Genomic DNA, 21,979 nt, shown 5'->3' with positions numbered 1-21,979 from the left:
AGCAAATAAGAAACCTAACTTTTTTTTTTTTTTGGAGAGGGGCTGTTATTAAAACTTAACTGCTGTAAAGTGCTCCAAGAGTGTGTGACATTGGTCATACATAGAGATTTTCTGTCATTCCAGTTCTTTATCTATGAAAGAGTTTAATCTCCTCTTTGGTTTTCATGGAGTCTTTGAATAGAGAACAATAGGCTCTAACCTCACTGGGTAACTACTAAGTGATACAAGGGTCCCAGAACTGTTTTTCTGTGAATGTTGAGGAGGGCCCATCAGAACTGATGCCAAAATACGTAAGTCTTGATAGGAGACAAAGCTCTCAGAATTTCTCAAATTTCTCCTCACGAAAATCTGTACCTAAGTAAACACAGAATATCTTTGATAAATTAATTTTCTCCAAAACCTGGACCTATTCCAAGACAGATGTTTTTTAGCCAACATTCTACTCAAAGTACTTATTCTGTTTTTTCCCAGTAAATATTTGTCAATCTTCTAATCAACTGCATCTTGATATATTTTGCTTGTATTGATATTTAAGTGAAAGATAAGTGCATTTTATCTAAAGTTACAAAGGTTGGTCTTTGATGATTTGGTAACATCAAATGCAAATGCTCATTTATTGACATTTTTTCTTCAGTCAGAGACTTTAGAGCAATAATAAGTTTGAACAAGTATCGGTAAAGACAGAGTAATTGGAAATCCTAACATGGGAACACTCTGGCATTGAAAATGAAATTCTGCAGTTAGGGAAGTTGAAAAGTACTTACAAGTCCCTATTTTAGAAGTTTGAATGGCAAGATTTGGCTACTGCAGACCAATTGGGAATAAATTTGACTAAATGTATGAAGTTATTTAGAAAACATCTCTCCGAGGGAGGATTGAAAGCCAGTGTAGAATTAAGTCATAGTAACAACTTGGGGATTCCTGAGTTTGTTTTTCTCCTGGTGGAGAATTTCCAAGCCTAGAAGAATCCTGATTTGTTTTATTTTCTTTTATTTTGTTTTTTTGGTAGTCTTTAATATGAGTTTCTCTCAACTGCTGCATCATATAAGAAGAATTGGTTTATAGAACTTTGATGGCTTTTATGTCTTACCTTTTCTCTTCTCTCTGGTTGAAAGCAAGTTGTATACAGGATCCCATGTTGCTTTCATCACGAAAGACTGACTCATTTGTAGGAGTCTGTAGGACTGACTCATTGGCTTATTTTGTAGGAAAGCAAGACCTCTATGATATGAATAGCAGGCCTATTGTTACTTCAGGAATACGCAGTATCCCGCAAGAGTTGCCTTAGACGTAAAGAAACTTGACAATCAAAACCACAATGACCTAATGAGAAAACACTCGATCTTTGCCATAAAGTATATCAGATACGTAGACATTTCACCAATGGATTTGGTTCTTTTGGTTTCAGTACCTATAATTTCTTGATGCAAGTCTTGTGGGCAAACACCTATACTAGAATGTTTAAACATTCCTAGCTTAACTTAAGATGTAATTTGGTTTGAAATACAATATATGGTATATAATCAATCAATAACAGAGATTTGAATAACAATATGGATAATTCAAACATACTAGAATTATAACACACTTATTGATCTCACTGATTTGAAAATAATTTGCTCAGTGCAGAGTATATTTTCTTAACATGAAATTTATAGCCTTTTGCTGAGTGAGTGAAATTCAACCCAAAATAAACTATCAGTGTCTGCTCTGACAGCAATAGTAAGTGAAACAAGGACCACCAACTGGGTAATATTTCTTGCATATATCTCTGGGCTCTGTATGACTAGAGATCTGAAAAACCAAACATTTGTACTCCGTCTGGCTCGACTAAAGCAAGTGTGGCATTGTATTGCTTATCACCCAAAAATCTGTGATTAATGTTTGGAACAACCCTATCTACTTTTCTTGGCATGTGGTTTTCCAAATCAATATTGAAACCACATTTACTTGATCTTTCATGTGTATGAGCATTCAAATAATCAGAACTTCACTGTGATAGATAAATGGTTTGAAGAAAAATGACAAGTGGTCCCGGGGCAGAGTGTATGGGAGATGGGTGGAGGAAAGTGGTTGGGTGGGGATTTAGTTGTTATTTGTCCTAGATTCTTCTAAGTCCTTAGCCTTATCCCATATTGGCAGGATATAATAGAATATCAGAGCTGGAAGTATTTATTGTGTTGATTTTCTTGACACAAGGTCAGCAGAGTATTTGCTTTTTTACTTTAGTAATAAACTTAAATTTTCAGTGATTTTCAAGGACTACAGTAGCATGACTGCACACGTCTCCTTTCAGTGTTGACTCATCCTACATCAGAGAATTTTTCCTAAAAAAATTTATTGAAAAATAAATGTCAAGAATGGTAAATAAAGGGAAAAATATCTTTTCCTTATATCTGACCAAATTCTCTGCAACTCATACTCACATCCTCTTACTAAGTTTTGATAAAGTAAAATATCAGTTGATCAATGTTTCCTCAAAATAATCCTTCCTCTTCCAAACAATGGCCATGACACTATCAGTGATAACCAATAGATTTCCTCAAAGAATCAGAAATTTGTTTTTGTTTTTTAGTCCCTATACCTATTTTTATTCCTTTAATAAGCTTGATTTATTCATTTTTCCAAACCCTTTCTAATCACTATCTATATTCTTAAATGTTGAAAACAAATCCATTTACATTTAGTTTTTAGTGTCAATTGGTATTTACTGCTTGTGACACAACTTAATTACCTATAATTTTTCCTAAGTATAAAGATGTGAATGTAATGAAAGTCTGACTTTTAATCAGTTCATTTTTAGTGCATCCCCAAACTGTCCTTCTACCAAGGACAGGAAGTTGAAAATGTGATCCCAGTTTCTTCTTTTCATTGCCCCTGCTAAAATATCTGTCATTTTATCTCAACACAATTGTCCTTTTCTGTAAATATGAAACAATCCTCCTATTTTTAGGAATCAAAAGGGCAATACATAAAAAGGTTCACCTAGAATGACTTAGTCATACATACTTTTACACTCCCTGCTATGTAAAAATTGCTTTCAAAATACTGTAATTTAAAAAAAAAATTCTTTTGGGAAATAAATTGTAGTTTATGAAAATATGTTTATTTGTTTTTTTCTATTACTTTCTAAAGTCTGAAAATCCCACTATGATAAATAGATCTTCATATAGAAAATAAATACAGAAATTGATGAAGAGAAAAGTTAAAATCAATTAAAACTCCCCAACAACTAGAGATTGTTGTATATCCTTTCAGGTTCTTATTTTTAAGAATATGTACACTTTCATTATTTGTTTAATCACTTGTCAGATGTTCACTGCATGCATATTATGAACCAGATTCTACCATGCTGAATAGCTACTTATTGAAGGAAAGTGTTTCTCCCTTAATAGAGTTTGCAGTCTAGTTGGGAGCACAGATGATCAAAAAGTAAACAAAGATGCATTTACTATAATAAACTGTGATACTGATATGAAACAAACAAACAAAAAGAGTGCCATGATTGAGAATAACAGAGTTGAGGCAAGACCTACTTAGCTAGGGCAGGTAAAGGAGGTGTTACAGGGAAGATAGTGGTTGAGAGCTGGACGATTAGAAGACGAGAGCCACGAGAGCAGCAGGAGAAACAGCATGCCAGACAATGGAAACAACCTCTGTACTCATTATGTAAAGACATTTGAACATTTGGCCTTGATTCCTTTGGTCCCGTTATGCCTAGCGATAGCTATTTGACTCTGTAGGCCTGATCCTCCATACACGTCACTGACAACCCTCCAGCTGGCCGATGAGTGGCGGACAGTGTGGATGATGGTTTGACCACTTGATCTAGTTCCAGTCCACTCATGTGAAATACGAACATGAAACATCGACAGGAGTCAGAGAATATTACAGAGAGGGTGGTAGATCAAGTCATCAAGTTTACTGTTGAGAGAAGAAAGGTTCTGAAATCACACAGCTCTTTTGGTCAGCTGTATGCTATGAACGCTGATTACATAAATGCTGTGTTTTTCAATACATTAAAGCTAGTGTGTAGATTCAATTGATTTTAATGTACAAGTGGAAATATCTTATTGTTTAATTTGTAGAGGAGGATATGACGACTAGAGTAAAATAGGCTTCCTCAAAAAATTAAAACTATAATTTTAGGAAATAAGTTGAGGTAGAGAGAAGTAGTCCAGCTTTTTTACCTTGTCTTTTTATCTGAGGAGACTTGACATATCCAGCAAGGACCAGCATTCTACATCTTCTTGTAAAATTAGATCAGAAAAGAGCAAACACTCCATGTTTCATCCTAGGGAAATCCAAGTGACACGCTTTGTTTCCTGAGGAACCGCACCTTAAAAGGTCAGGCCTTCATTCCTTAACGTCCTAGGAAGTTTCCTGGAGTGACGTGAAAATTAAGTCAATTGAAAACCAGAATTCCAGATGCTTCACAAGGGAATGCTGTGTCAAGACATCCACCCTCAATGTTTAAGCTTCAGTTTATGAGGTAGTTTATTCAGCATAAAAATTTTCTGTGGGTCAGAGCAATTGCTGTTTTAGTGCTTCAAATCAAACACACTCTGAGGTTTAGAGATGAAAAAATAAATATTTGCAAACAGTGGTTGAATCGGGCAGACTGTTCACTCTAGTTTGCTTTGAGGATTTTCAAATCTTTTATTTTATTACTATTTCTGAATTTACCAATAAAAACAGTCACCTTGGACACCAAGAAGGGCCTTCAGAAGGAGCTATTATGCAGTTCCATGAATATTAACAGAAAAGACTTAAAGCCTAAGAGGGTCCTTCAGAGGCCCCACATCTTTACACACATGGTCCCTTTGCAATTGACTGTCAGTCATCAGAAAGACTATTACTCCTAATGCCATGTAGAATGGGCATATTGAATAATAGAGAAACTGCTTATAATTCTTAGTAAAATTCATACTTGATTTAAATACTGTAAAAGAAAGTACTACCCAGGAATTTTGAAAAATGTAAAATATATGTCTAATTTAAAGTTATGTAATTTTTTATGTATGATATTACATTTTTACAAGAGATCAGACCAATATAAAGACTTCCTCAGTTATTTTACACATTTTGAGCCAAATATACATACGCCTCGCAACTCATGTTTATTTTGGGGGGTGGGCTAATGTTTTCTGCTATAAGGTATTTTGTGAGACTCTCACTTCTCTTCTGGAGCCTCTTACAGGCTACGGTCATCCATAAAGGAAGAGAGGGGATAATATGTAACATCATCTGAGACTGGGAATTTTACCTCACAGACTCTGTGTGAAGATAGGTGGCTGGGGGTAGGGGTACAGGAATCAGCCAGTTTATCACAGCATATTATAACCTCTTTTTATGGCACTCTAATAAGGGCAAACCTACCCTGTCCAAAATGCTTACATTCCTGAATTAAAAATTATCCCAATTATATGGTGTATTCTCAAGTAATAGAAGTCTAACATGCAAATGATGAAGGTCACTTTTTGTTTTTAGGGCTCCAAATTTCTTTCTGTTCATATTATTCAGGTTCTATTTTCTCTGTTTGTACCAAAGAATATCAAATACAGAATATGAAAAATTCTTGTGGATGGAGGCCTCAGAGCACTTTAGTCACCAATTTTCAATTGTGTAATGTGTGATATGCCAGTAGGCTTTCCAGGCCTCTCTAGGGGAGCTGGCAATACTCCTTTGCTCCATGTGCTAGCATTCTCCAGAGAAACAGAAGCTATACGTACTTATTTATATATTTATATAAACAATCTTTATATGTTATATACACACAATTATACGTTTGTATATAAACAATTTATATATACACATGTTTATATATTTATTCATGCACATACATTATGTCTAAAATCTAGACATATTTATAGATATGAAGATAATACATATGTTCATTATATACACATATGTATATAAAGAAATTTATTATAAAGAATTGGCTCATGTAGTTACGGAGACTAAGAAATCCAAGTTCTGCAGTCAGCGAGCTAGAGACCCAGACGAGGCAACGCTGTAGTTCTAGTTCAAGCCCAGATTCAAAGGTAGGAGAAGACTGAAGTCCCCTCCGAAGACAGTCAAGCAGAAAGAGAGGGAATCTCCACCACTCAGCCTTCTGTTCTGTTCGAGACGTGGACAGATCGGGTGATGCCCAGCCACGTTTGGGAGGGCAATCTGCTTTACTCAGTCTACAGATTCAAATGTTCATGTCGTCCAGAAACACACTCACAGATAACCCAGAATAACGTGTAACCAAGTATCTGGCACCTCGTGGTCCAGTCAAGCTGACGTACAAAATTAACCATCACACCCTTGACTTTTAAACAGTTTAAATGGACTTGGGCTTCACTTAGGCGTCAGTGTTACATATTTGTTTTTTAAACTGTTAAACCTGGGCTGGGGAAATTAGCTTAGGTCTGAGGCCCAAATCAGGACTCCTATACCTAACCCTCAGTGTAAATCTTCCACACCCGAGGGGAGAGACTAATGCGCATACTCACCCGGCCAGCAGGAGACAGAACTGTCCCCTGGCTTCTGCCAACCACACCCTAAGCAGCATGGTAGCCAGAGGTGAGTTTGTGGACATGGCCCTGATGTTATTTCCTGGGCCCCGAGTCCTAACTCGTGGGACTGTGGAAAGTATTCAAGGGAGGTTTGAGGACCTCTGCTGATCCAATTTTAGGAAGATAGGTTCTATATATTTGGAATCATCCTGAGTTTTATGTTTCCAATCTCCTCTCTAAAAACAAGAACAAAACTCCATTTAGGTATAACTTACATTCAATAAAATGCACTCAATGATTTTTGAAAAAGGAAACCGTGTAATTACCACCACAGACAAGATAGAAATTTCTGTCACTCCAAAAACTCTCTTGGGGACTTTGGTAGTCAATGTCCTCTGTCCCACCCTCAATGATCTACTTTGTCTTTATAGATTAGTCTGCATTACTTAGAATTTCATATAAATGGAATCACACAATCTGTACTCCTCTGTGTGTGGCATCTTTTACTCAGCCTGGTTTTGAAATTCATTCATACTACATTTATCAGTAATTTGTTCCTTTATATTGCAGAAAAACATCCAATTATTTAGATTGCTATAATTTGTTTAATCATTGACTTGTGGATAGACATTTTTTTCCAGTTTTTTGATATTATGAAGAAAGCTACTATGAATATTCAGTATACATTATACATATACATTTCTCTTGGGTAAATACCTACAAGTGGAATTGCTGGGTCACACTGTAAATTTATATTTAACTGTATTAGAAACTCTCAAATTGTTTTCCAAAGTAGCTATACCATTGTGCACTCCCAGCAGAAGCGTGTGAGAGTTCCAGTTGCTCTGAATCTCTGGCAACACTTGGTATTGCAAGGCCTTTTAATTTTAGTCATTCTAATGGGTATGTAGTGGGATCTCATTGAGTTTTAACTTGTGTTTTTCTTATAAATAATAATGTGTATCTTTTCCTGGGCTAATGAAGTCCAATTTATCAAATATTTCTTTTATGGTTCATTCTTTCTTTGTCTTACCTATAAAGTACTTGCTTGAACTCTGTCTCCTGCCATCTTGAGCTAGTAAGTTTGCAGTTCTCAGTGGGGAACACCGTTGGGAAAAAAAGGCTACAAACACAATTCTTACCTGTCATAGTAAGAGTTTCTTAAGAGTAAACTCTGCTGAGTCTGCCTGCTTTGGGATGCTTTTTATTGCCTTTAAATAGTTGTTTTAAAATTTGTCCAGCTTTTTGTACAAATAACAGTGTGACTCTAAGAGTGGATTGGTACAAAGATAAATAAACCAGTCACTGGAGAATTATTTTTATTAATTTGTGTGAGCAAAAGAAGAAACAGGAATCATTTTTTACAGTCAGGGGAATTTAGGACCAGAGACTTTAGAGAATAAACTGGAAATTTTCTTCCTTTAATTAATAGCTTGTTTATTGAACCAGAATCCAAAGGAAAGAAATAGAGTTGTCACTAAATTTATAGTTTCAGGGGTACTGAGAAGTTGGTTTGTTCCCTTCTGCTTCACTGTAATGCCCCCCTCCCCCCCACACACACGCATTCACACATCACACTCTGTCCCGGTTCTGTTGTAACATCACATCATGTTTGAGGAGATATACAGTAATTCATGCAACTTAAGGAATCTGATAACACATAAAAATATCTGTATGATCAGTATAATTTTTGGCTCAGTTTGTTTGGTGACTGAGTAAAAATACTATTTTTCTCCCCAATGGAGAAGCTTTTAAAGATAGGCTGTGGATGTGCTGTCTTACAGCTGTGGGCACCAGCCCCTGCTGTCCACTTTAAGTGGACCACCCTCTCATTTCCACCACCCCTTCGATTACAACATCCTTCTGGTTCTCACAGTCGTACGTGCTTCATGTCTCCAGATGAACCCTGAGTAGAACTAACACCATATAAACGTAGTACGGGGCGCCCTCCCAGAAATTCAATTAAGGATTTTCTTATCTTTAATAAGAAAAATTAGCAGCTGCCTCACAGACAGAAAAAGATGTCTTGTGCCAGAAGGTTCACAGAGTGATGTTCCTTACTTATACAAGAACAGGCAACTAGACACATTTAAACTGTTCCAAGAATAAGGAATCACTTTAAAAGAATTTTTTAAGTAATTATTGGAACAACTGAAATCACCCAGAGACTTAATGACCCGGGCAAGTGTATAGAGGGACAGAGTAGGCCCCGGGCGGATGCAAGGGATGCCAGCATTTATGTTCTAGGTACGGAGTCACTCTTGTGGGCCTACCAAGGTGAACCCCTCAATATGGGCTGGAGTGTCCCTCAGGCCTCACTTTCATTCAGTTTTCTTTGCTGTGAAATGTGACTCTCCCACAGTTCAACATCGTCTGTCGTGCTTGACTTTTCTCCACGTTTGATGTTCTAGAAAAGGCACACGAATTGCTAGCTTTAACTTCAACCTAGCGTTCATGATATTTCCTGTAAAAATTTTGAATAAACAGTATGACATAATGAGACATGGTGTTTTACTAAAACTTAAATAGAACAGATAAACAGGACTTTTGGAAGACACACCTCTTTCTGCTACATTAAAAGAAACGTCATAAAGGCTAACGTGTAATTTGGTCTCAAATGTCATGTGAGCACCTCTAAACCTTGTCAGGCAGAAAATAAATGACAATTTTATTGAGCGAAAAAAAAAGAGCTCAAACCTCAACTCTTTCTCTTATTTGTAGAGAATTGTTTTTTAAAATGCTAATAATGTTAATAAAATATTCAATATATTTGATCACTTATATATGCTACTTCATGTAATAACATATACAAATATTAGCTAACTAAACCCTCACAATAACCCTACGAGATAACTGTTGTCCAGAAGCAAGGTTCATCACATGTTTCTTTCTGAATTGGATTATTCTTTTTTAACCTAATTTCATCATCATTTTTTCCCTAGCATTTCTTGTATGTAGTGTTTGTGTATATTTTAAAGGTGCTTCATGATACATTTACATAGTCTTAAATCCCAGCTGTATTTACTGTTACCCATATAAAACTGATATTAAATAAGTGACATTTCCAGTTCTTTCCTTGAAAAACTCCAAACTGCCCTTACTGCCTTATATACATTGCTGTCAGTACAGTTGCAAATAAACTTTTCATTAAATAGTAGGTTAAATGCTTTGAAAGATTATTGTTAACATCCATAAGCAGCTTAACTGAACCAAGCAAGCATATTTTCTGTAAACGTTGGTTTAAGACCAGGAAAGGATAGGTGAGTATTTGGTCTGATTGGGTTAAGGAGGGCCCAAACTATCACATATTCTAAGTATTTTTGCCATGGCCTAAAAATTTGACATCATGTCAATTTTGGGAGCATGTCTTTTGAAAGCTTCTGTTATCTGTGAGTTTCCTAAAGAGCATTGTTTGGCAGTATTTCACATCTTGACATAAATACTTGTCAGATTTGATAGCTGTTTTCAAGCAGAGGGCTGATTCTTGATGATTATCAGCCACATAATTTGTTCATTTAACAACATTTACTGAACATCTGGTATATTCTGAACATATTCCTCAATCAGCTCATAATCACATAAATAAAAACTTGTAGAATAAGGAAACAAAACTCTAAGATCAGTAAAGAAAAGTCACATTTTATGTGGGGTCAGAATATGAAGTCAACACTTAAGGCAAAAAATTTTATGTAGTCAAAATTATCCTTAAAGATCCCTAAGAAGTCATCGAGTTGGGGACTTACATACTACTTCTCAATGAGTCTAAACTAGCCTGCTTTTCTTCAAGCATTTAGAAAAGATTGTTGATTTTTCAGCTGGGTATCAGATGAAGTCGTTGAAATATGCTCAGTTTAAAAACCCTGGAAGCTTTGCAGGCTGCCCACCCTATGAGGGACACATAGGAGCAAAGACCTACAAAGGGGAGCAGATTCATGTCTACCATGTCATTGTCATTGTGGGGCTTACACTTGAGGACTAGAAGAGCTGGTGGTTCATTTACTTACTCTTTTCAAATTCTTTTTCTCTCTCTCTTAATTGCATGCATATAACTGAATATAGGCAAGTTAAGTAAGTGTATGATGGATGCAGTCTCCAGTGAAAACTCATAATGGGAATGTCCAGGAAGATTCCAAAGCAGAGGTGATGCTTGACCTGCAGTTTGACAAGTGAGTGGGAATCTAATAAATGACTAATATGGAAATTCCAGGGAACAAATAGCATGAGCAAAATCGTGAAAGAGTGGGAGTGTCTGGTACATTAATGAAACTAGAACTAGCTCTCTAGGGCAAGAAGGTGATGCAAGAAAGATCCAAAGAAGCCAGATCCTGAGGAGGTTTCTTCTTTGGAGAAATCAGAGAGACCCTTTTATCAGCAATATGAAAGATGTTTGGTTAGAAGACAAGAACAGAAGCAAGGACAACCGGCCAAGGGGACGTTAAACATGGATAGCTGAGGGAACTAACCAGGCTCTTGAGATTTACCCCCGAAAACGTCCTAATCCTAGAATGGGGGCCAGACTCTCACCTCAGTGTCCTTTCTCCTCACTGCCTCCTTTTTTTTTCCCTTTATGTCAACACCTATTCTTCCTTAATGAAGAATTATCTATAATATATTTATATACATAACACTATATATATATAATATTTACATATTCAATTGAATATTTACATATTCAAAGTAGGTTTATTTTTCAAACTAAATGTTATTTATTATTTTGGTCAGTGATACGTCCTTAGTGTTCACTCAGAGAACTAGTAGCAAGACTCTGTCTTCATAATTAATTTTGTTATGAACAAAAAATGGAGGTTTAGTTTGGGCACATTATCACCAAAAAAATCAACTTTTAAAAGATATATGCAAGTTTTCATTTTTGCCATCTTTGCCAACTCTGGGTATTATTATGTCAATCTGGTAGGGAAAAGGTGTCTTCTTAGTCTAAATTGCTGTCTTTTATTATGATACTGTTTATAGTATTTCCATGTATATCACCTTTGCCTTTCTTCTTTCACAGCAACATATTCATGCCCTTAGACATTTTTATTGGAGTATTTGTATTTTTTTCACTGAGTTGTAACAACCCTTACACAAAATAATCATTATCTTTACCCTTTTTCATTTTTTTTGTTCAAACTTACATTTGCCTTTAAATTTTATGTTTTAAGATATATGGGGCTGTGGGATTTATGTAATTTATTTGTTATTTTTTTCCTTTTTTCCTTTTGTCTTTGATGTTATACTTTTTCCCAGCCGAAGATTATACAACTCTTGAAAACAGTTATTTCTTTTCTTTACGTTTAATGCTTTAACCCATTCGGAACTGATTTCAGCCTATAGAGTGAGGTAGAAACAACTTATTCTTTTCACTGGTTGCAACACACACAGAAACGTGCTGTTCCTGTCCCCCAAGAGAAGGAGACTCTGCTCAGCCTTGAGGGGCGTGGTTAACTGCCAGCCTCCAGCTGTGAGCTCCTCTAGAGTCCACCCCAGCTTTCAAGCCAAGGTCAGTCACACTCTTCTTGGGCTGGTCCCTGTCCAGGGACCAGGCAAAGCAGTTGTACAAGGGCTGGCTTTTTCCACTCAGTGAGGGACTCCTCCAATGAGCTGTCTACCCTCCTCCCTCTGTCGCTCCCCTCTGGACTGTCAGAGACTTCCCTTCAATTAGGTCTGCTTCATGGTCTGACAGCTCCCTGGCCCAATCCTGCTTCCTCCTTTTTTCCTTCCCAAGTGTTAATCCCCAAGAAACTTTTGTGCTTCTAAATCCAGCTCGATGTCTGCTTCCCAGAGAATCCAACCAGTCCTCTGATTTATCAATTAACTATTTCCACACCCTAGTTAGAAGTAACTCCTAACAAGCCGGGGATCAGATCTCCTCCTGGGTTTTTTATTCCATGGCACTGATCTATTGATGTGTTCTTTTGACATTTCATAGTCTAAATGGCTAATTAACTAATTACTAAATTAATGTAATTTATAAGTATGTATGTCCTATATATATGTATATGTGTGTATATAGAATGAATATTTTCCTATGTCTCCCATTTTTCTTCCAAATAAAGTTTAGACTCAATTAAACTCAGAAAGACCCTTAAGCTTTTGCTTTCTTTATCCAAGAAAAGGTGTCTTCTTTACTCATGCCAGTCTTCTGTTTCATCTCATTAAAATGCTTCATAGACTATATGTGCATATTCCTGCATATTTACCATTGAATTTATTCCTAAATCTTTTTGTAGTGTTTATGACTATGGAATTGTTTTTCAATGGTTTCATGCTAGCATAAGAAAGCCTATTGATTATAAATAGTGAGTGTTTAAATCATCCACATTGCTGAACTTTCTAAAGAATTCTAATAGAGTTTTTGCTGATTTTCTTAGGTTTTCCATGTAGCAAAAATATTCTCTAAAAATATTATCAGTTAAGGAAGCTAGTGAGGGGGTTGGCACCAGCTTTTATGCAGCCTCTCAGGGGCAGGAGTCCTGCAAGTGACAGCAAAACAATGAGCACGCGGAAGTGAACAGGGATGGGACTCTAGGCAATGTGGGGGGCAAGTACAGCTGTGTTCAGACTGGGCAGAGTCTGACAGCACAGGTGGCTTTGAGGCAGTGGAAAGGTGACATTAGGCACAGTTTGGGAGAGCCAAGTGAGAGAGAAATGCAGAGCAGAAAGAAGGCAGAAGTGTGGACAAAAGTGTTCCATTTGTTTTTTAATAAACTCTTCTCGGAGACCTAGAAACCCAAGAGGGGAGCATGGCTGACATGCTGCCATGTGGAAAGTGTGGCCGTTGATCCAGCGAGCCCTCAGCATGGCGACTGAGACCACTCGTGGTCTGGCGACCTGGCTTTCTCCCAAATTCTCTTCACACTTCCCTCATTCATTCTAAAAGAGCCCATGCTGTCCCTTTGCCTGAACTTTTTCTATCTGACGTAATCACATGGCACACTCCCTCCTCCAAAGTCACTGCTTCAGCTGGTGGTGAGCATGGCATCATCTCCAGAGGTGTCCAGTCACTATGCTGTACACCTGAAACTAATGTGACATGTGTGTCGTCTATCCTTCAATAAAAAATGTCACTGCTTCAGCAAATCAGACCCTTGCCAATTCTTCGAACATAAAAATCTCATTTTCTATCTCACTCGGTTTTTTTTTTACTTTAAATGCAGTACAACCAGAAATCATATTGCCTTTTATTTATTTGCCCCTGTCTTCACTAGAAGGTAAGTTTCGCAAGTTCAAGGACTTAGTCAGTTTTGTTTTCTGTTTTTTTCACTGCTAAATCACCACTACAGGATGGTACTACACTCAATTGTATTCAAAATAAGTAAATGTAGGGGCACAGGATTAACCTGAGCTAGAGGATATTAGAGTTGCTAATTATTTTAAGAGGTCTTTTCGTTTAATAAGTTGGTTATTTAGTGTTATCAAATACCATTTTGTCATCTTGCACCATGATCTGCTCCGTTTTTCTCTTTTGACCTCTATATATGATACACTGCCTTAATATATTCTCAAATATTAAATCAGCCATGCATTTCAAGAAGAAATCATGCTTATCATACAATAATAATTTTTAAAATACTACTTTGAGTCCAATTTAGCAATACTGTATTTTATTTAGGATTTTTTTCATCTATATTCATAAGTGTATTGGTTGGTAATTTAAATATTATTCTGTCTTTATCAATATCAGGGTTATTCTAGCTTCAAAAATGTATTGCAAAACTTCCTACCTTATTTAATGCTTTTTAAGTAGGTTTTTTAAAAATTGCATTTTTATCAAAGTAAGGCAAGTGCACAGACTCAAATGTAAATGGTAAGGAAAGGCTTCTAATAACATCCACCCCATCTTCTTTCCCTTTCCTCCTCTCCATGAATTTTGTTTCCTAAAGGCGTCCCCTCGTATCCATTCACTTCAGGGTTTCTTAAAGTTTCTTCTCTGTTTCTGAATTTCTCTATTTCTTCTATATTCCTTCATTTATTAGCTTAGATATTATCTCTTGACTTGCCGATGACTTTACGCATATCGACCTTCCATCTCCCAGCACCCCCTCTTCTCAGTGTGATCTGTTCTGTTCCAGAGCACATATGCATTTTTAAACCAGGAACCTCCACCCTGATACCAAGGATATCAGCCCACTCATACTGCATTTCCTTTCCCCGTATTCTCTACGTCCTGGTTTCTGTCTTGTCTTTAATTTTATCTATTTTTGTTCAAGTTATACATGGGCAAGAGTTAGGGTCAATTAATGTTACAATGTTTTTTATGCAAATTAACAGTTCACTGTTACCTCCTTCCTAATTTCCCTTTTTGGAAGTCTGTGCCTTGGCTCCTCTTGACTAATTCTTTTGTTAATAAAACCTCTAAGTAATTTTCTCGTCTTGCTGTTTCGTGATTTTTCCGTTTCGACTTTCCATGAAGGATAAGGGGAACTGAGCTCCTCTTTATCCCCCTGTTTTCACTCATGTCATCTGCCTCACCTATCTTCCAATACGGTAAAAGTAATATTCACTTCTCTATTTTGCTATGTAAAGACTTTTCCTCCCAGAACCATGTTGAAAATTAAGATTACTTATCCATTCCAAAATACTTTTTTCCTCTGTAATTATTAATGATACCCAGTTTTTCTGTTTCCTAAGTTTTCTATGTAATGACTAGTTAAAAAGCAAGTTATCTACATTTTCTAAGTTCCCTTTCAATTAAGTTGTGTAAGGCATTCTATGGGTTTCAACTTCTTGAAGGAAATCTTTTCCAGAAACTTCTGACCTCCAGTCTTTACTCTTCTCCCTCTGCATCTGGGCATTTCTTCTGCATCTTGCCTGGTGCATCGCTCCAGTTTCCTCTATCTTGTGCCTTTATTTTTTTAGTCTACCTTCTTATTTTGGAGGAGCACATGATCCAATACCTTCCTGAGAAACTTGCATGGAAAGCAGTATTTTAAAATGTTAACTTCCTGTTAGTGACAAATTAAAATCCAAAGTTACAGAAAAGTTGCAAGAACAATAGTATAGAGGACATTCATGTAACCTCTCTCCAGATTCATCTATTGTTACCATTACTTTTGCTGCTTTATTTTTTCTCTCGTTCTCTGATAGATACAGATGGGCTATTTTAGGAATGAAGCAACAGAGAAGCCTAGCGTATCTGGATAGGTTGTCAGCTGACCAGTGATTGCCTCAGCATATGCAGGCAGGGCTGGGTCAGCTAAACCGGGCGATCCCCAACTGATAGCCCGAAGAGGGCTTTAGGGCAAGAATATCTATCCTGCCTGCCCTAGTTCTCTCCAAAGAGTTGTGCTACCTTGCTTTCCCACGTTTCTCTCTCTCTCCAAATACGTATAGCACCGGACCTGTGCCTGCTGCTCTCTGTTGCGTCTGCCAATCATGAGGTTGTACCCTCCCTGCTCTTGCAGGCCGGTTGCCTTCTTCCCTTGGGCCAGCAGCCTGAAGCTAGCTGTACTGAGCTTTAACCCATGGGAAACACACACTTCACCTTCGTTCTTCTAGAAATGTGTGGAAAACCATCATCTGCCTTTAGCTTTTCTCCTATTTGGTGTGTAGTTTTAGGTATATATGTTCTGCATTTTTTTATTGCTATTTAATGTAGTAACTGGATAAAAAGTAAGTGAACATGTAAAAATATTCAGCCCCATGTCTTGGCTTGGAAATGGAACAATTATAGCTTAGAACTTACTTTTTTTTTTTTTTTTTTTTTAATTTGAAAGAAATTTGGAAGGAGCAAGAGAGGGTAGAAGTAAGAAGTGAGGCTATCTGTAAGGGGCCTAACAGAAATTTGGAATATGTAAGAATTGATGTATGATTTCTGTTTTTGTGTTTATTTTTGCTCATACCTAAGTATTTTTATTTATCAATTATTCCACTTTTGCAGTTTTAAAATTCAATTCCTTGCATCTCAGTTTCCTCACCTTTAAAATAATGTTATTAGTAGCATCTGTCTCAATGTGTGGTAGAGAAGATTAAATTAAATCCTACACACAGAGAAACTAGAAAAGTTAATGCCAATATTAGCTGCTATTTATTCTGCCGCCTTATCCTGGGTTTTCTGGTTCTAGTCTTAATTTAATGAGTTGGATATTTAGTTAATTTATTTTTATTCCTTCCTGTTTAATCATGAAAGTACTGAGAGTTAGTTTTTTGTTTTGTTTTGTTTTGGTTTTTTTTTTTTTTTTTGCTTTTTTTCCCTGAGAGTAATTTTGGCTGCATCTCAACATTTTTATGTGGAACATTTTTCATTATTGTTATTTTCTAAATATTCTCTGATTACATATTTTAGCTCTTTCTGTTTTAGGAAATGGCTTCATCCAACCGTTAAAGCCATTGACCAAGCCAGCAAGGAGCCTGCTTTTCTTTAGGCGTAGCTGGGCTTGCTTGGGCATTTCCTCACCCAGCTGATTCTGATTTAAACCAGTGATAGGAATTCTCCCTTCCTTCAGGGCTCTCTGACCTTTGCTTCTTGAGAATAGGAAAAATAGCCCAGCTTCTCCTAGCCTGTCTGCTGTTTGCTTAGAGACTACACTGCTTTCTTGGGACAGTGAGTTGCGAGTTGCTTCTAAATATCTTCATTCCACCTGCTTCTACTTGCATTATATATAACAGAAATTTCTTGAATTTTGTGGCCTACGGGTGGCACCTTCTCTAGTTTTCAGTGTCTTTGGAGTTTCTTTCATTATATTACTGTTTTTACCATTTTGGTTCTTTCTGTTAGTTATAGCCAAAGGAGCTTGAATATTTATGCTTATCTGCCATATTTTTTAGAAGTCTAAAATAGAGAATTAAAAATGAATTAACTACCATCTTCTCATTTTGTATGACTTTTCAAACTCATTTGGCAAGTTGTGACCACAAATCAGTGCTGTTTGTTTTTACGTAACTCTATGGAAAGCGTGAGCTATTTTGCTATGTGAATTCTATAAAAACGAAAGATTAGATTGATAAAGAATATATCAGATTTCATTTACATATATTTAAAATAAATTTAGTCTGTATTACCTATTTTATACTTTTGAGTATGCTCTAAAGAATCTAAAGTTTCTTTAAAACAATATTTTGTATGATTTAAAACATGTGTTTGAAACTAACAAATTTTTAAAATTTGTTTGACCGGGTGAGTTATATGCTAATTTTCTACACTTTTAGATTTTGTTCACACTGGGAAGAATCAATAGTTGTGTTAGAAAATATGCTGTCGTATCGGTTTCTCAGATTTCTACCAGTGGAGTTCATTTGAAATCAGCTATACCCAGGTTTCCATGTTTGTAAAAACCATTTGCAGCGGCAAGCTAGAAACTATCTCATAATCAAACCCCTGCCATTAGTTTGCAACCCAAACAAAACCTTTGCATGAAAAAGCCTTAAAGAAAAAAAAAAAAAGCCTACAAATAGTTCGGGATCCTGTCCTTAAGTATCTGGAGGCAAGAAGTCTGAAGTTTTATTCCTTTCTGCAAAAGACTTGCAAGGTTTCTTTGCAGAATTCCTTGGGTTTTTTATGTATATATTTTTCTTAATGTGTCCTTAATGATGAGCAACACACTCCTGAGTGCGTTTTATACTTTTCCAGGGAAGGTCATCTTGTGTGTTCATTCCTTGCATCTGGTGATCTGTCACCTCCATTATCTTACCTCTTTGTTGGGGGAAGGGGGGTGGGGGGCGGGGGGGGGGGAGAGACTGCATGTCTATGTCAATATCTCAAATGAGCCATATCGTTCAATTAGAAAAAAAAAAAAGATCAGAATCCCCTAATATTACTAAAAGACCAATCAAAACCACTTAGAATAGTTTTAAACTCAGGATGCATAATAACTACGAGGCTTGAATAAAGTGCCTATCCCTAGGTCTTTTCAAAAACTAGTTTATCGGAATCCCTAGGGAGTGGCTCAGGGGCCTGTAATTTTCAGAGGCCTTCTCAGTGATTCTGAAACAGGCAATCTATAGCTCTCAAGTGTGAGTAACGCTGATTGGAAAGGGAGAGAGTGCTAGTCCATTTTAACAGGAAATTAAAATGGCTTTGTTACTACAAAGGCAAGGTGAACTTGCAAGCCAGTTTCAAAAGAGAAGCAGATTAATTTATTTAATTTCCCTCTGCCTAATATAAGTAGTATTAAAATCTATCTGAAGAAAATGCTTTTCCTGACTGAATCCTAGGAGAATTTATCATGGGGATTCTTACAAAAAGGGCGATGAATAGGCAGTTACGTGTCCAAGGTTTTAATTGCACCTCTATAAAAGCTGAGGGCCTAATATTAAATCTTAACCTTTAGAAGAAGCTAAGATAATCTAGGAACATTGTTCTCTTATGATATACCTTAAAGCAAAGATAAAGCTGGAGAAATGGATATTTAACTGTTCTTTAAACCAATTCTTTCAAATATCAAATGTTTTAACCAAGTTTTAGGCAAAGACTGGATAGCAGACTATGTTTGAACCCTCTACCCAGGGCCAAGGGCACCAAAATTCCTTGTCTTGGGGAAAAGAAAGCTCTGCTAATCTCAGATCCCAGGGATACAGGGGCAAAGTTGACATCATGAATATTTGGAGATTGACTTCAGGTCTACATAGAAGGAGGGCCTGGAGATAAGGCCCAGCTTGTCTTTTGTAGCTCTGCGTTTTGTACCTCTAACTACCCCATCCTCATTTTCCTGCGTGCCCCAGGGGTTCCGATGCTCTGCCAGGCTGTGGAGGTAAGGCTAAATACAGCTCCTTCCCTCCCCGTGACTTTCATCTGTCAAGGTTGTTCAAAACTGAGAGTTGCCCCCAGGAGGGCCGAAGACCTGGAAGGACCGGTGTCCCTTATTACAGGCTTCTTAGATACCTGAGAGCCTGAGGCATAAGCCCAATTCATTTTGAAGTACGGCTGAACTAGAGCTTAACCACCGACTTCATTTCTTGTATTTTCCGTGTGGCCTTCTATCTCAACTTCTATATAACCAGAAAGGAACAGAATTTTCAAACTAAGAAGAAAATCAAATATCATCCTGAATTTGGTAAAGAAGATAATCAGTTTGCCTGGGCTCTTCTGTCATTTGTTCCAGTGAATTAATTCTCTCCATGTGAGTGGAACTAGGTAGGGCCAGTGTTGGTGAGGACTGAGTGTCCAGCTGCAAATGAAACATCAAAATGCAAAGGGAGAATGGTATTACACCTAAAGACTTGAAGCACCAATGGGCTATCCTTTGTTCATTATGAATTTTAAATTATAAATTCTTTAAAACTTATGAAATGTTCAAGTATCTATGGAAAGTTTCAGTATTTAGCTCAGGGCTTTCCTTGTCACTCACTAACTGGGGGCGCGGGGGTAAGGAGGGATTGGTACTTGATACAAGGAAAAAGGTCATACCAGCTCAAGTTGCTTCTTAAAATGGAAACAAGGTTTTAGTTTGTTTTGTTTTTGCTCTATTTTCCTAGAAATAGTTACCATTAGAACATAAAATATATAAGGAAGCATTTTCTTATATTTTCCTAATACATAGACCATCTTTTCGGAGACTAAGTTTAAAGTCTTCATGTAAATTTGATTTTCCCCCATTTTTTTCTGTTATTGCCATCTCAAATACTTGTTATAGTGCAGATTCCTATACACAATCCCCAAGAGATTATTTTCTATCATTTAAAAATCATTTACCAGTTTTTAAAGTCACCCAGGAGAAATAATGTTTCCTTCTCTGAAGTTCCTTAAAGCTGGATGAAAGTCCCAGAGGTAATTTTAGAAACATTGTAGATAACACCCTGGGTCTGGCCACGCATAGCCTATAAAAGGATGAGTGAGTCCTGCAAATGCATTCCATTAGTGACCTCGTTATAAATTCCATTTTTACCACATTCATGAGAAAGCCCTAATTTTAAAATGCCTTGAGACGGATGCTACCCTCAAAAATGTACCCGGAAGTCACACTCGAGACTAATAATCTGATATATACAGGGTTTATTTGGTTCAACCAAGGGATTTCTATGTCTACTTTCAAAGTATATCAAGTGCAAAGGGAAAAAAAAGAAATTCATTCAATAGCCAAACCCCTTCGCAGCAGTGCTGACTTTCGTAACAAAGTTATCTGCCAAGTTCAAGTTGCTGGGACGCTGATGCTCATTGCCTACTTCAAAAGCTGTGTCCCGGCACTTTTTTTCTCCTAGCCCTTAGAAGAAGATGCCATTATTAAATCCTAAAAGCTCCTTCACAAGAAGTTAAATCTGATTTTTACATCAGTTTCAGTTCAGATGTAAATCTGTTGAATCAGCTGCTGGCGGTGACTTGGTCTTTCGCCTAGTTTTGAAACCTGCTGGTAGGAACGTGCGGCCACGGCACTGAGGTGTGTACGCTCCATCTGAACACAATCTCAAGCTCTTCGTCTTGTCTCTTTTGTGCCAGAAGCGAGGTAGAACACTCAGTCCCAGCACAGCCCAGTCCTGACTATGTCACCCTGTCCCAGGTGCGTGTTCCCCTATCCTATCAGCTTCATCTGAATGCTTTTACCTGCTCTCTTGTTTCTGGCCCCTTCGAAATCAGAACAATTCATCAATGCAACAAGTATTGCATTACCTTTTCCCTGCGCTCGCCAGTTTGACTCTTAATTGGTATAAGGCTGAGCAAGCAAGAAGAGAAACAGAGCCAAGGCAAATATGAACAGTTTAGGCCCTAACTCATTTTGGGCAGATAGCCCAATTAGGCAATTTGGCTGCTATGTACAGATAAATAGGGACATAAAGCAAAAAGAAACCCTTATATTTTCAGGCTTTTTTAGTATATTGGTAGGAATTTCTCTTTGATCATTAACAGATGCATTTTTTTTTTTTTTCTGATTTGTCACCGAGGTTTCTGGTTTGGATAGCTACTGGTCGTTTTTGCTTTTCTCCTATGCTGAAGTGACAAAAGCCAGTGTAAATAAACTCAGTTCAAATAAATTCTTAGCTCAGCTGACCCAGTGCTTGATGGGTAGCCATCTCTCATGCCTGCAAAAATAGAGGCGAAGCACAGATAACAGGGAAGGGTTGGAGTGGTATTTCATAATTTCAGAAGATAAGAGGCCCAGCATTTCTCTTTTTTTTTTTTTTTTAAGATTTTATGTATTTACTTGACAGAGAGAGAGAGCAAAATAGCACAAGCAGGGGGAGCAGCAGAGGGAGAGGGAGAGGCAGAAGCAGGGAGCTGGATACGGGACTCAATCCCCGGACTTTGGGATCACGACCTGAGCCAAAGGCAGACAAGTAACTGCTGAGCCACCCAGGAGCCCCAGCGTTTCTCATTTTTTGTACGGGAATAGTAATTAAAGCATTGTTTGCCATTAGCAACATTTGAAAGAGTTGATAATTTTTATGACATTATGCACTTTTAAAAAGCAAATAGACTCCTTGAGTGCGATTTTGCTTCATATGAACATTTTTTGTAGCTAGTGGTATCTCTGTGTCCTAAGTATGTGCGTTCATGCTAAATCCAATTATATGATAGAAAAAGGGGCAAAAATGGGTTTATCTTG

The 21,979-nt window shown here is 37.1% G+C and overlaps 1 long non-coding RNA gene across 2 annotated transcripts in view; it reads left to right on the top strand.

Moving 5' to 3' along the window:
• Nucleotides 1-21,979, top strand: part of LOC123001477 (uncharacterized) — a 427,451-nt gene that overhangs the window by 235,911 nt on the left and 169,561 nt on the right. For both annotated transcript variants that reach the window (XR_008956189.1, XR_008956190.1), the window contains one exon: nt 10,563-10,669. This is a non-coding gene — a long non-coding RNA (uncharacterized LOC123001477). The remainder of the gene's footprint in view (nt 1-10,562; nt 10,670-21,979) is intronic.

This window comes from Ursus arctos, unplaced genomic scaffold (genome assembly GCF_023065955.2).
Source record: "Ursus arctos isolate Adak ecotype North America unplaced genomic scaffold, UrsArc2.0 scaffold_29, whole genome shotgun sequence".
Lineage (NCBI taxonomy): Eukaryota > Metazoa > Chordata > Mammalia > Carnivora > Ursidae > Ursus > Ursus arctos.
The sequence above is the reverse complement of the archived record's forward strand: the minus strand, read 5'-3'. Positions and strand labels throughout refer to the sequence as shown.